We start from the raw sequence: 12414 nt of genomic DNA, 5'->3' as shown, positions 1-12414 counted from the left end.
CTATTGTTTCCATCTGTGAATTTCCACGTGATGCCAGACAAATTGCTGACCTTTTCAATCCACCACCACCACCACAAACCTCTTCCCACCACTACCTGCTCTGAGCGTTTCTTTGCTGCCCAGGTCAATCTGCAACCCCAGCCCCTGTTCTATTTTTATGAGAGCATTTTCCCAACACGAAACACCAACATATCTGCCACGAGATATTATGGGGGCAAAGGTGTAATTCAATTACGTGACTTAATCAATTCAAATGGCTAATGTACAAGAATCTTCGGATGTCATCCAGCTCTCAACTGAGGGGGAATAATTGTTCCATAATTTCTTAATTCTCCCATAAGACAGTTTAAATTAAAGGATGTCAATTTGCAAAGCCAGGCTGCATTGTATTCTTAAATTGGCCCTGAAATAGCCACACGAAGAAGGGTAATAAGGCTGACAGCACTGCCCAAAGTGCCTGGTGCTGTGTGAAACTGTTTAATACGGTCAGACCCTTTAATCTTCATATCTACTGATGCAGAAAGCAGCATATTTCTGTCACTTATGATAAGAAACATTACTTTTTCAATTCCTTGGTGAGGTCTATAGATCTTAGGCAGCCACGATAGTAGGACTTTTCTATTTCTGTTCCTGTGAATGTTTCCTTTCCCCCTCAAATTGGTTTTATTCTAATCCATTTACTTTCCAATCTAAGTGAGAGACAAGTAACCTGAAAGGAACCACACAGGAGAACAAAGGCATGTGCCTTGCAGTTCTCAGAGCTGTTGCCGACCACCACAGTCAATAGTTAGTGATTAAATGCATGAGGGTCCCGAGGTGTTAAACTCTGGGGCCAGCAGTGAGCTCCAGAAAGGGAGGAAAGAGAGAACTAAAAATAGAGAGTAACGGGCTGAAGGGTGACTTGCAATATTTTTATAAAAGAATCAAGTGTTGTACTCACAAGTGTCCTAAAAGTTGGATCACTCAGTGTGTCCAGGCTGCACAGGGGAGATGCTGGGGGAAGTGAGTTCCCAGGTTCTGCTCGGAAGGGAATTCAGTGAAGCTCTTCTGAGATTGCCAGGGCCAAGAGTCAGGACTCATGGAGAAAGGGCAGGGAGCAGCTGCAGTGAAAGAAGCCCATGTCAGTTTTGAGAGCAGACTACAGAAGGAGAAAGGAGGATTGGTGTTGACTTGGTCCCAACCATGGAGTTGGGACTAAGTGATTGGGAGGAGGCCTGTTGTCTAAAGCAGAAGAGAGTATGGGGTGTGAAGCCCTGAGCGCTGCACTGGAGCTAAAGCAAAGGGCTGAACTATGTGAAAAACCCATGAAACTGCAAATGTTCTTCAACCTCTATTTCAAGATTTTAGACTGGGTGATACACATGCAAGCCAAAGCACCAAAACTGCAAATTGTACATATTTTACTTACGAGTCTACCTGTGGGAATAACGCATTGAGGTGGAAGCAAAGGTAAGGAACATGTATATTTGGGACTGCAGAGATGTCCCATCAGTTAAGAGTGCCAAAGCTCTTACAGAAAACCTACGCTTGGTCTCCAGCACTGATTTTGAGGCCTACAATGACATGCAACTCCAGATCCAGAGCATTCAATACCCTCTTCTGAATTCTGTGGGTACCTTCCCTCATACACATATACTAAAATACACATATACAATCAATGATGATAAACTATATTTTAAATTATATATTTTAAATTTTGATGAATGTCACCAAATGACATCTGCAAAGGTTTAATTGTGTACTCTCTTCAGCAAATAGGAAAGGGCTTTTCCCACACCCTCACAAACAGGGCAGACAAGAAATTTCTTCTATGGAAAGATAGGAAAGAGAAGGTACATTAATGACAATACAGGTGTTACTATTTCATCAATGATACAGCATTTTAAGTGCAGATTGCAGCCAGTACATGTATTAACTTATTTGTAAATTAACAATAAACCTCTGGTTAAGGTTATTACTGTTATTACAAATAAAGAGATAGAAACAAAGATAGCGTAGAACATATGTTCATGACCACAGCTGTTAAGGGCAGAGTAAAGATTGTAACCCCAGCACCTGACATCCTCATTCACAGCCTAGTCTTCTAATTTTCAGTTTCTACTCCAAGTGATGGCCTGTTGTTGATGATGTATGCTATGACAGGTACACATGGATAGAAAAGCAGGAGGGGGGAAATACACAAGAAATCAAACCAGGGAGCTGGTTCTTACCATCTTGATGAAAGAACACAGAGGCTATTAACTAGAATTTCAAAATATTGGGCTACAGGGAGTGATAGCAAAACCCCGAAGAAGAACATGTCAACACATTAACACATTTTTCTTACTTTTTTCTATGTCTTTCATCAGAATGAAAATGATTCTATAAATACTGACAATATCATTGAAAGATGAGCTACAAAACCAAAATGTGCAGTGTAACCAAAAGAACATGACTCCAGTTCCTAGCCCACGGTCTACCATTCCTCAACTTGGTGACTTTAGAAAAGCTTCCCAACTTCTCTGAACCTCATTCTGTCAATGAAAAAGCGAGTTTACAACCTCAGCAAGTGTTTTATGAGAATTAAATGTGAATAATGTCTGTCAATGGGTATTATGATCTGTAAACAGCTCCCGCCTCTCTGCTTGATCTCCTTCACTCCTATTCAGATGCCCCACTTCAATCGAATTGGTCTATTTGCTTTTATTAAACTTAATGGAATCCTCCAGTCAGCTTACATTTCTGCATCCTGTTCTTTTTGCTGAAGCAATCACTTTGTTCCCTCAAATCTTCTCAATATGGATTCTTCCCCAAAGCCATTCAAGTCTACATCAACTGCCACCAACTCTGTAGGATTTCATGGCCATTGACCTCAGATACACACTCTTCTATCTCTGATTTCCCTAGTGCTCCTGGACTCTAACACTATTCCAAGGTTAATCATCACAATGACAGCAGTCAGCACCTGCTTCCCTGTGTAGCAGATACGATTCTCAATACTTCACATACTTTGCATCTCATTTAAACCTTTCCTCACTTGTGTGTGCTGCTGTCACTTGTTGACACAGGCATTGTGACTGTCACTCATTGCACATCTCATCTGTGAGGCTGGACTGAAGGCTTTCAAGGGTAGAGGCTATGAACACGGCATTAAAAAGTCATAGGCTTTGGGGCTGGTGAGATGACTCAGTGGGTAAGAGCACCCGACTGCTCTTCCGAAGGTCCTGAGTTCAAATCCCAGCAACCACATGGTGGCTCACAACCATCCGTAATGAGATCTGACTCCCTCTTCTAGAGTGCCTAAAGACAGCTATAGTGTATTTACATATAATAAATAAATAAATCTTTAAAAAAGTCATAGGCTTTGGAGTCAAAGAAGTTGGATTTCCATTGATGCTGAGTCCAGTGCCTCTGCTATTTGGCAAGTTACCAAACTTGGCATGTGTTTCATTTGTAAACAGGGATGCTTACACCCTGTTTACAAAGTGTCATCCGAAGACTCAGATTACAAATAAGAAACTCTAAAACAGTGGCCCACTGATGGGGAGGTTGGAGAGTGTTAGCCCTTACCATTATAGGTTGCCTTGTTTTGTTTTGTTTTGTTTTTAAGATACAGGCATGATAGTCCCACTCACAATGTTCTGACTCAGTGATGGATGAAAGTGATATATATTGAGTAGAAACTAGACTTTTTAAAGTTTTCTACTTTCTCAACCTGACAAATACACTCTGGCATTCTTTTTTACACTGGGTAGGGGCAGTGAGCTGCAGATCCCAGTCAACTATGGGATCAGGAGGAGAACAATCTGTAATCTAGGGGTACTGACTTGCCAAGCCATGATGTTCTGTAAGTGTGTAAGCTCCATGCATTTTCAGCTGCGAATGGCTTTGCTGAGATGTAACCCAACAGAAGGTCAAAGTCATGGACATCTTTTTATCTCAGCTTGCACATGTTAGAGCTTCTGCCTGAAGTACCTTCTCATACTGTTAGCATCCTTCCACAGTGAACAAGAGGAAGCCAAGGACAAGGGTTCCAAGATCCAGCCCCAACACACCTTTACTTGGGGGTCCCCTTTCCAGAGAGCCTCGCCTCCACGTTGGCCTCTGTTTTCTTTATTATTTTCAGTACCCGATTTTCTTGCACATCAGTCCCTTGGTTCCCATGATATAGCTTCTTGTTGCAATTCTTACTCCACAGCAAGTTCCCTAAAAATGGAGACTTGTTTTAATCATCAATCCCTAACACTTCACACAGCTTTGACGTGAGTGTCACTAAATGTCTATTAACTGAGTAAGCCAATGCACTAGAAATAGATAAGAGAATGAGCAAAGAGAGAAAGCCACCAAATCATAACTTACTACTAGATAATTCACAGAAAAGTCATTCAACCTGACAATCAAAGCATAAGAAAGAAATTGTCCTAAAGGGAGCTGCTTTATATGAATAGATGTCAGGGCTATGCACGGGACCAGCTATGTTGTGTTCCTGTCAGCTACACAGTCACACATCATGCTGCCAAGCTTTGGAAGCTTTAGCAATAAACCATTTAGAAATGTTAGATTCACCACCAATTCTTAAACTCAGGACAGTAATAGACACACTGTTTGGCTGCTCTGATAAAAGTAGAGCGTTATGGAGAGAAAGTAATAATTAACTCATAAGGAGTGGGGCAAGTAAACATTCTATTAAAAGGGAAAAAAGATTTCAAATGAATATAATCTCCTTCCATTACATTATAGCCATTAAAATTAATAGTGTTGGTTTTTTTTTCTTGCGCCTTGCATAGTCATTGTATTTAACAAGCTGAAGTTAACTTCACAGGAAAAAAAAATAAATTAAATGTACCGGTGTCTCAGGAAACTTCATTTTCTGAGTGAATAGCCAAGTTGATGCACATCACCAGAGTGTCTGACAATCGGTTTTCCATACTGGTGTGTTCTAAATGGGAAAGGAAACCAACTCTTCATTTAAATTATATTGCAAATCACTTCTTGCCTGCTGAATGGTATTCAGCTGCAGTAGGTGGCTTTCACCATAGGGCCCAAACCAAGACACTGGATGATTAATGCTAATTTGAAATGTTTTCTCGGTAGGGGGATGGGCGCGTTATCTTGGTGCAGAAGAGGCTGAGGAAATTTTATGGTGGGTGACTGACTCAAAGGCCAACGGCATATTTACCATCAGATAAAAATGCACATTCACAAACATACCAAGACAAGTCAATTATTCCCCATTCACTGCTCCCCAGGTCCTTTGTGGAAAGAAACCTATTTATACTTCCCATCAGATGGATACACAGAATCATAGTAAACAAACCCCCAGTCCCTCTGTCTATATTTTATTTCCCAGGGCACCTGCCATTGTGGAAGCCATTAGTTTTGGTCTTTTTGTTCCCGATTTATCAAGACAGACATTCTACCAGTCCTGGTCAGTTTTGCTTCCAGATTCCAAACAGTTCAGAGATACACTGCTTGGCTGAGTAAAGAGAAACAAAGCAACGGAGAGCACGCGGTAACCTTTGGAGAGAGTGGCTGTGAATCTATACTGATGATGACATATAAGGATAGTTCACAAAAGATCATTGCTTGTCTTTTACTTCCTAGATAATGCAACCCAATCAGATCATACAAAATAAGGAAACTAATTGGAACGAATATGAACCAAAAATATAATTAACCTTGGTTATCACTAGCACTTCTGAAATCAGCATATTCTTCTGAAAGAAAAGAATTCTCTTTGTGGGACACAGATATGGGAGGATTCTCCAGCTCGTTGTGGGCAGCCTGCTCCCGGCAGCCTTTGCCACAGAGCATGCTCTCTCTGTACTTCGCCATCCATGGCAAGGGGTGCTGTCGAGGGCACTTGAACTCCATGGCCTGCCATAAATGTCTTGCTCTCTTCTCTGTACTGTCCTGGATGTGTCCCCTTCTTTGGCTGAACTTGGATTTCCTACTGTGCAAGATTGTCATGTGAATTTGAGGTAAACTACAGAGCTGCTGAATGCCTGTCATAAGTAGACACTCTATAATTGAGAGCTATTATTGCAATGTCCTTAAAATGAAGCCTGTTTCTGCACTTATCAGTGTTTTTCTACCATGCTGCCCTGATGATCAGTGAGTAGTGCTTGAGATATTGGTTATCAGTGCATCTAATGGGCTAATTTATATATGCATAAGTAGCCCTGTGCCATAAGTACACATTTTCTGTTATGTGTGTTTAAATCAATGTACTTCAATAGCTGAAAGCTCATTTCCATGTGGGGCTTTGACCTTTAAAATTACTGAATGTGCTGCTCAAGTGACAGGATCTTTTCTGTACCCGACACTGATTTGCAAAATTAGATGTCCAGAAGGCTAAAACATAATTTTTGAGAACAAGACAACAGTCTAACAAGCCTGGGAATATGCCATTAACCCTGAGCACAGCCGAGTCTTCTTGGTGATTATGAAGGGACTAGACTTCTGCCTCTGCAGTATGCAAAGCAGGTCACACCTTTAGCCAGGACAGCCACAGACAAGCTTCCAAGAGGAGTGCCCAAAGCCCAGGGACCCCTGAGCCTGCACAGCCATTGAACAGTTTGTTCTCAAATTGACCGCATGTTGATGTTATTTTGGGAGGTTTTACAACTTGCTCTAAGCCTGACCTGGTAAATTTCAGGGAGCCTGGATGGAGATCACATTCTACAAACTCTGACTGTCACATAATAGTTTGGGGTGAAGTAGAAGGATATATAAACTGGCTGATGGTGTTTGATAGGAGCGGCCTTCTTCCTAAGAAGGGTGAAAGGTATGGTGGATCATTCAAACAACAGAATGGGGAAAGAAAAGATGAGCGCAGGAAGAGTAGGGGTGTGGTCAGAAAGAAAGGAGGGGTCCTATGCTCCACAGCAGTGGGCTTCAGGGGATCTGGAAGTTATGAGCCAGAGTTCTCTGGAGGGTTGTGCAGACGTAGCTTGAGTTATGGAAACAGAGTAGAGCAGGCCAGCTCTTGGGACAGGTGAGACTTACCAGAACTCATGCCATACACATCACCTCTCCAGACTTTAAATGCCTTTAGGAAGGCAGTGGCTCTTAGGAAGGAGTGTGGATAAACTGAGTTCCTACAGTTTGCAGGTTTCTAGATCCATGCTTTGATCTCTGACACCCCATCTTGGTACTTAATTCCAAGCCTCTCCATGCTTCTTCTTCTTCTTCTTTTTTTCCTACCTAAAGAGCTCTTTTTACCTCCACCATGGAAAACATTATCAAATGTCACCTCCAAATAACTCATAGCTGATTTCCCCTGGAACAATTAACAGCTCCTTTGTTCAGTCAATTTCTTTCAGACTCTTGATGAATTCTGCCTGGTCCATCTCATCAGATTATATGAAATGCCAGGCACCCACACACACAGTCCTAGGTGCTTTTCTGTGTTTCCATCTTTGATCTTTGCAACAGTGTTTCACATACAGTATCAATGTTAAATGTATTTTTATAATTGTTATTTTTTACTCTACAACCTGATTGTAGCTTCCTCTCCCTCCTCTCCTACCCAATCCCTCCCTCTCCCCTCCCCTCCTCCCCTTCTCCTTTGAAAAGGAGAGGCCTTCCATGGAATATCAACCAGCCGTGGCATATCCAGTTGCAGTAAGACTAGGCACATCTTCTATTATACAAGAAAACAATGTTACAAAACATACACCCAGAGAAGTGAGACAAGGGATTGGAGGGGGATGGCACTTGAATCTCACTGAGAAGGAGAAATAGATTAGACTAGACATCAGGGTGATGGAAGGAACGGGCTAGGTGCTAGAGGAGGTGGGGATGGAAAGAGGAGGAATGAGGTGAGGGATGATGGAGGGAGAAAGTACTGGGAGAGACAATTTGATTGCAGGAGGGGGGGAGGTAATCTCTGGAATGAGCTAGAAACCTAAGACAATGGAAAATCCCAGGAATCTATGAGGGCAACCCTAGCTAAGACTCTTAACAATGAAAGAGATGGGTCATCTCTTATAACCAGGTAAGACTTCCAGTGGAGGAATTGAGGTACCAATCCAGCCACAAACCTTAGATCTACTTTTCTTTCTTTTTCTCTACAAGATATATTGGGTAAAAGATGGAGCAGAATGAGGAAAGGGTCAACCAATGGCTGGTTTAGCCTGAGACCCATGCCATAAAAGGGATCCCAGCCTGACACTATTAATGATATTCTGTTATACCTGCAGATAGGAACATAGCATAACTGTCATCAAAGAGGCTTCGCCCAGCATCTTACCGAAACTGATACAGAGACCTACAGCCAAACATTAAGTAGAGCTTCAAGAATCCTGTGGAAGAGGGGGAGGAAGGATTGAAGGAGCCAAAGGGGTTAAGGTTACCACACAAAGACCTACAGAATCAACTAAGCTGGGCCCATATCAGCCCACAGAGACTGAACCACCAACCAGACAGAAAGCATGGGAAGACGTAGGCCCTATGCACATATGTAACTGGGTCTTCATGTGGGACTCCTAAAGCAGGAGAATGGGCTATCTCTGACTACTTTGCCTACCTTTGGATGCCTTTCCCCTAATTGGGCTACCTTGTGAACAGTATTTTTTAAAAGAGGCTGTAGCACTGTAGTGTACATCTGCTACTTTATTCTTGCCAACACCTTTTTTGTAATCAGAGAGTGGTCTCACCTGGCATTTCCAGCAGGACACTGGAGGAACTATCAATCACGGTGACTTTTGAATGTCCACTAGCTTTAGGGGTTGACATATGTCCTGGTTGGTTTTTGTCAACCTGACACAAGCTTGAGTTATGTGGCAAGAGGAACCTCAACTGAGAAAATGCCTCCATCAGATTGCCTACAGGCAAGTCAGTAGGGAATCTTGATTGATGATTGATGTGGGAGAGCCAAGCCCATGGGCAGATTGTCCCAGATGGTGAAAGAAAGCAGGGTGAGCAGGCTGTGGAGAACACGCCTGGAACCAGCATTTCTCCATAGTCTTTACTTCAGTTTCTGCCCCCAGGTTCCTGCCTTGCACTCCTGCCCAGGCTTTCTTTCATGATGGGCTACAGCTCTAAGGTGAAATACACCTTTTCCTCCCCTAGTAACTTCTGGTCATGGTGTTTTATCACAGCAACAGAAACCAAATGAAGACAATATGTGACCCAAGAATTGCCAATAAGAATCCTGCTACAAAGGCTCAAGACCTGTAAGGAGTTTACCTTAGAACTACCCAAATTATCATATTTGCTACAAGGATACAGCATCTATAGCATGAGCAAACATGGGTAACAGCAGAAAAAGGTAGAATCAACAGATATCTAGGGAGAATGTCCCAGAAAAGTCATATTAGCACCTGGATAAAAGTAGGCCTTTCACCAACACACGAAGACTGACAATCTGTACATGTTAATAATACTGTGGCTTTGCTTATTTTAATTAGATCCCTGCCCTTGTCAATGCAAATTATCTGCACCAGCTCAATCATATTACAACAATGATTCTGATAAAATGCCCATGTCATTAAAAAGATACGTTTGATTGTTCTATTAAAAAGTCAGTGATGCAAAGAGTATGTTTGTTTTAAAACAATGGTTTCAAGATCATTTAATATGCTCTAAGGGATCTGTAGAGTAATGAAATTAGAGATAAATGAAGAAAGAAGTACCTGGGGCTCAGGTCTTTCTTTTTAAGCAAAAGCAACTGTCATTATTCTGTTTTATATATTGAAGTTTCTTGTATAACTAGTTTTTAAAAGGACCCTGTTGCCTTTAAAAGGGTTTTAGACTAATACATTAAAATAAAACAGAATTATATTTTAAATAAAAACTTCCTGCACATAAAAGATGGGCTAAAACCTGCTGCACCAAATGACTCTTCTGTGAAGGGTCTGGGGAACTGAGGACTTTGCAATTCAACAGGTTGCTTTAGATAAGGAAGTCAAACACCAGTCCTTCCCAGGGTGCCTGTAGGACAACTTGTCTACAGACTCTGTGGCATCCAATAGTTTCAAGTGCATGCTGAAGTTTCAATTGTATGGAAGAAGAGATTTCTGCCTGGAGAACAAGGCAAGTTTCTGCATTGTGCAGACTCAACAAAGTCAGCCATGACACACTCTCAGGATGGGTTATGAAGAATAACAAGCTTTAAGTTTCAAGCTCAAGTCACACTGAATTCTCTGGCTTCTCCCTCCTCCATGTTCAGTCCTGATCACCTGAATTACTTTTCCATAATCCCCTAGCCTAGTTCCTTCCATTTTCTTTTACCTCTAGGATATATTTTTTCCCTGGGAGGACATTTCAGGACGCCCATTTCCCCAGTCTTACTCTTTTTCAGACCTCCCATGGCCACTACGCTGAACTTTCTCCAGTACAAAGTATCTGAAGAACTTTCCTGAATTTTTAGGCAAATGACAATCAGTTCCTACCCCATGACATGGTGGGGACATCTGCTCCTACCCCTTCCTGCCTCAAAAGCTACAAGGCCAAGCACAGAACTATCTTAACACTTTGAGCTCAAAAAATGTCTTCTCCCTCTTTTGGAGGATTCAGTGAACCTTATTGGTGGTATTCAAGAGAGTAGGGCTTTGTAGTTTCCTCCCATTATTATGGGTGCCTGGGATGAAATCATGAGGGAGATGCTCAGTGTTTGGGTCTAAGTTGGACTTCTTGCTCTCAGTGTACTGGGGTGGGTGGTCCAGAATTTTCTATTCCTTGGAGGTCATGTAGGTCATGGGGTCTGCCACCCTGTTGCTGTAGCTGTATTCATTGTCATACCAGGAAATGAGCTTCACAAAGTTGTTACTGAGAACAATGCCAGCACCAGCATCAAAGGTAGAGTAGTGGGAGTTACTGTTGAAGTCACAATAGACAACCTGGTCCTCAGTGTAGCCTAGGATGCCTTTAATGGGCTCTTAGATGCCTGCTTTACCACCTCTTTTATGTCACCATACTTGGCAAGTTTCTCCAGGTGGGAGGTCAGATCCATGATGAATACATTGTGGATAGGAACATGGAAGGCCATGCCAGTGAGCTTCCCGTTCAGCTCTGGGATGACCTTACCCACAGCCCTGGCAGCACCAGTAGATGCAGGGATGATGCTCTGAGCAGTCTCCAAGCCATTATGCCACCGCTTTCCAGTGGGACCATCCACAGTCTTTTGAGTGGCAGTGATGGCATGAACTGTGGTCTTGAGTCTTTCCATGATGCCAAAGTTGTCATGGATGACCTTGGCCAGGAGCCTAAGTAGTTGGTGGTACAGGATGCAGCATTGACGATCTTGAATGAGTTGTCATATTTCTTGTGGTTCACATCACCCTGTGTGGCTCTTTTGGCAACACCCTTTAAGTGGGCCCAGCCTTCTCCATGGTGGTGAAGATGCTAATAGACTCCACAACATACTCATCACCAGCATCACCCCATTTGATGTTAGTGGGATCTCGCTCCCAGAAGATGGTGATAGGCTTCCCATTGATGGCAAGCTTCCCATTCTCAGTCTTGACCATGCCATTGAACTTGGTGTGGGCAGAGTCATACTGAACATGTAGACCATGTAGACCATGTAGTTGAAGTCAATGAAGGGGTCATTGATGGCAACAATCTCCAGTTTGTGAGATGCAGAGCACAAGACAGCCCTGGTAACCAGGCACCCGATATGGCCCGATCTGTTCACTCTGATCTTTCCCATGATGTCTATAAGACAAGGCTGGCAAAACATGAAAAGATGTGGCTGTTGATGGGACAGGAAGGAGCAGAGATACTACAGTGCAACTTTTAAAACCTTTGTAGAGTATAACTACAAGGTGATCTTGCTGAGACGCTGGGTACTGATTGAGAAACTCTGGGATACAGAAGTGACTCGTTAGCTTGCAAGGAGTGACCAAGCTCTAAACCTACCAGGCCTACCAGGAAGGCAATGGAAATCTTTCTGAGTGTTCACCCCTTGTTCATCATGCATTTCAGTGGAAAAGGTACATCTGATGCCTCTGTGTGCAGTCATTTGGTAATTATAACAGTAATTATAGAAACCTTAGTACAACCCAGGTTCCGCTCTAACCCATCCAATCAGAAGAGACCTCAAAAGTAAGCCATTCCTAGGATCTGAAGTCCAGGTGAGTAAGTAACTTACTCAGGCCACATAGCTGGTAACTAGTGAAGGCACTAAGTCATCTCTGCTAGTCGTGTCTCACTAGTTGGTAATTTCCTCAATACTAGAATTCTGTCTGTCAACTACATCCCAGATATACTTGTGCACATATTTCCAAACTGCTGAAACTATAATTATATCCCTTGAGTTTAAATTCCAGGCAGTTGTGAACTTTCTGAAATGAGTGTTGGCATCCTCTAAGCCATCTCTCCAGCCCAGCTGAAGAGACAACTTCTTTCTTCTTCTTCTTCTTCTTCTTCTTCTTCTTCTTCTTCTTCTTCTTCTTCTTCTTCTTCTTCTTCTTCTTCTTCTTCTTCTTC

The 12414-nt window shown here is 42.5% G+C and overlaps 1 protein-coding gene and 1 pseudogene across 3 annotated transcripts in view; both read right to left on the bottom strand.

The window, feature by feature from the left end:
* The window catches only part of Dab1 (DAB adaptor protein 1), an 853780-nt gene that overhangs the window by 780585 nt on the left and 60781 nt on the right, over positions 1-12414 (bottom strand). For all 3 annotated transcript variants that reach the window (XM_029476417.1, XM_029476418.1, XM_029476419.1), the window contains exons 4-6: positions 4826-4918; positions 4035-4185; positions 941-1100 (exon numbers count right to left, since the gene is read on the bottom strand). The gene's annotated coding sequence lies outside the window, so the exon portion shown is untranslated. The remainder of the gene's footprint in view (positions 1-940; positions 1101-4034; positions 4186-4825; positions 4919-12414) is intronic.
* LOC115030879 lies at positions 10656-11635 on the bottom strand (annotated as a pseudogene).

Source organism: Mus caroli, chromosome 4 (genome assembly GCF_900094665.2).
Source record: "Mus caroli chromosome 4, CAROLI_EIJ_v1.1, whole genome shotgun sequence".
Classification (NCBI taxonomy): domain Eukaryota; kingdom Metazoa; phylum Chordata; class Mammalia; order Rodentia; family Muridae; genus Mus; species Mus caroli.
The sequence above is the reverse complement of the archived record's forward strand: the minus strand, read 5'-3'. Positions and strand labels throughout refer to the sequence as shown.